This window comes from Gorilla gorilla, chromosome 15, assembly GCF_029281585.2.
Source record: "Gorilla gorilla gorilla isolate KB3781 chromosome 15, NHGRI_mGorGor1-v2.1_pri, whole genome shotgun sequence".
Taxonomy (NCBI): Eukaryota; Metazoa; Chordata; class Mammalia; order Primates; family Hominidae; genus Gorilla; species Gorilla gorilla.
Window position 1 is genome coordinate 123329208 of NC_073239.2, and position 3702 is coordinate 123332909.

Consider the following 3702-nt stretch of genomic DNA (forward strand, 5'->3'; position numbering starts at 1 on the left):
AATAATGTACAGTAATTGGAAATTTCTAGAACAATGCACATATACATATACACCTCCGTGCTAGCCATTCTGAGCTCTGTGATTTAGTGGAAGTTAAGCATTTGCACCGCGGCCATAAAGTAGGATCATTATGTAACTCACAATGTTGTTGTAAAATCATAGTTCTGCAATAATTAAAGGCTGGTGATTTACACTGGGCTCTATCGCTGACAGTTTTGGTTGTCAGCTGCAGGAAACAAGACTAAGAAGCAGTGAGATAAAATTAGTTTTCTTAGATTTAGAAAATGGCCTGGATGTGGCTCATGGAAAAGAAGACAGTAACATTCAAAGTCGTAGCCAATAAGCCCTGGGTTTTTACCTCACTTACCTCTTAGAAGCTCAACTAAAGCTGACTTTCCCCTCTCATTGTCTTCAATAATGTTTCAAAGTCTGGGAAAGATTAAGATTGGGCTAAATTTTGCCGATGTTACCTTTCAATTCATAATAAAAATGATTTTTTGAGTTATTTCTTAGAGTAAAATAATGACAAATTAGCTAAAATATGTACCAATACCTGTGAGCAAATATAATATGGAAACAGGCATGTTCTAATACTAAAAAATAAATATTAGAAGTTGGGATGATATTAAGTGAAATTCAGTTGAGATGTATTGACCTGCATATTACTGTGTTATTGAGTAGTCAAGATATTTTAGAAAATCATAGAATAAAATTCAACATTCATTTCTGATAGAAATTATCAAAAACTAGGTATACAAGAAGGATATCTCAAAAAATAAAGCGCATATATGAGAAAAACACAGCTTTCATCACACGAAGCATGGAAAAACCGGGAAATTTTCCTCTAAGAAGTGGAAGAAGACAAAAATACCCATTTTTATCACTTTTATTCAGAATAGTACTGAAATGCTAGCCAGAGTATTTAGTTAACAGTAAAAGGAAATGACCTCAAATTTGGAATTGTGGAAGTCAGATTTCCTGTGTGCAGACAAAAAGATCTTATATTAAAAAAAGAAAACTAAAGCCTTCTCACAAATTATTAGAATTCATAAGCAAATTAAGTAAAGTTGTAAGATTCATCATCTACATACAATAATTGGTGGCATTTCTATATGTTGACAGCAAAACATCTCAGAATGAAATCCATGAAGCCTTTCCTTTTACAATAGCTGCAAAATATACCTAGGAATAAATGTTACCAAATAAGAGAAAGATTTCTAGAGGATAACTATAAATTATTGGTAATAGAAAATGAAATGGACACACATAAATAGGACATATATCCCAGATACTCCACATTTGTGGATTGGAAGAATTAATAGTATTGAAATTTTCATACTACCCAAAGTTATTTACAGATTAGATAAATTATCTATCAAAATAATAACGGCCTTCTTCACAGAAATAAGAAAAGCAATCCTACAATTCACACGTAGGCATGAAAGACCCAGAATAGAAAAGACCATCCCCCAAATGCATGGCATTTACACATTCGCAGTTCATTCGATTATAACAGTCCCCAAACTCTTAACTCATTTCATCATCAACTCTAAACAAGTTTAAAACATAATTTAAATATTAACTAAACCATACATGAGTAAGATTTGAGGTAGAATTATTTCTGAAACAAATTTTTCTCCAACTCTGAGCCAGTAAAACCAGATATCTTATTTTATTGGGGCTGCTTTAACAAAGTGTCATAAAGTGCATGACTTTAACAAGACATATTTATTCCGTGCAGTGCCGAATGCTGGGAAGCCCAAGACAGCCAATCATGTGTATGTAAAGGTTTCCTTCCTGATTTGCAGATGGCCGTAATTTTATCGTATCATCTCATGACAGGGAAGCAAGAGAGAAAAGCTCTCCCACGACTTTTTATTAGAGCACTAATCTCATTTATGATGGCTTCACCCTTTTCACCTTTACAATAAGTCATCAGACCCTATGTTTAGGCCTGACTGCTGAGAACTTCAGGCTCTTTCCTCCATCATCTCTTTTTTTAAGCAGACAAGGTAAATCTAGTTAGAAATCACAGGAGCTCCCTCATTTGATGCCAATTTGACCTTGAAACCCCACAAAACCCTTCCTGCAAGTAGGATGCTCTGCTCCGCTCCCCACCAAACCATGATAACAACCCTGAGCCAGTCTCCTTCCCTGCCCTATCAAGCCACTTTGGACCTTAATGAGAGACCTGCCCTGCTCTCAGCAGACACCTTAAGGATTCAGGTAACTATCCTTTCCATACTCACTTGGTGTGAATGTGTGGCATAATCAGACTCAACATCCACAGAAAATTTTAGTCGAGATCTCTTGGCATTGGCATGGTGTCAGCTACAATGGATGCTGGGAGCTTGGTGTCATGGCTCCTTCCAAAGGACATGCCTGCTCCCTGAGTTAACTCCAAGACGCAGTTGGACATGCCTCCTGGGGTTTGAGAAGCTCCTTTCATGTACTGAAATCCTGTCATTATGTTTTTGTATTCTAGTGTCTCCCTCAAAGTACAGTGAGGCCCAGGGTCCATTCATGTGTGTATTCAGGACTCTCTGATTTTTATGTATTTTATTCATCTCTCTGTACTACCTTTTCTATCAAATTAGACATTTATTCTCTCTACTACCTTTTCTACCAAATTAGACACTTTAAAATTTGCAATATTTTAATGAGGTGAAATTAGCAAATAAGAACCTTTACATAAAGTGTACAATTTTACAAATATTGACATAATCCTCACTTTTACTAACAGAGAAAAAATCAATTATCCTAGAAATTTCCTTTTGCTCTCCTGTTGTTTCTCCTTTCCATACCTTCTCTTCTTGTACCATGTCCCCAGTCAACTACAGATCTTTTTATGTAACTTTAAGTTCATTTTTACTTTATAGAAATTATAGAAGTGGAATCGTATGTATGCAGTTTTGTTTGTTTGACTTATTTTACTTATTCAGGTACTTGTTATTTTAAGCATGGTGTTGAGTGCATCCAGCAGTACTTGATTCTAACAGTGGGTATTATTCCACTAAATGAATTTTCCACAATTTGTTTACCAGTTAAGCTGCTGAATAACAGTTGGATCGTTTTTGGTCTCTGGGTATAATAAACGAAGGTGCTACTTAGCTTAGAGAAGTAACAAGCTGAGAAACACACGGTTCTTATTTTTACATAACATGAATAGCAGACAAAGCAGAAAAGCTGCACACTAATCAATTTGCTTCAATACATCAGATAATTAAAGCTGGGAAGCTCTGTGTGTGTGTCAGTTCATCTGTTTTTGTACGACAGAGAGAGAAGGGAGGAGGAGAGACCATGATAAAGAGACCCTACCTGTTTTGACCATAATGTATGAGGTACTCAAGTAAATACAGGGACTTAGTGCTTGATGGACAAGGTCCACATAAGATGGAGAAGACAACTGGATGCACCTCCATATGGGTATACATTACTATTTACATAAATGCCATTTTCTAATCATATCAACACTCAGACACACTAGAAGAGATGTACTGGAGGGTGTCTGGTGGTGAAATATGATGGTGAGAACAACCCACATCTACAGCCCCTTTTCTACCCTGTTGCACTTGCCCTGATGCTAAGTCTTGATCCTGCTCATCTTGACCCCCAACAATCACCCTAAGCCCCCATACTGCCCCGAATGCCCCCTGCTGCTCCTATTCACCCCTGCAGGGAGAGTTGTGTCTAGGCTCACAA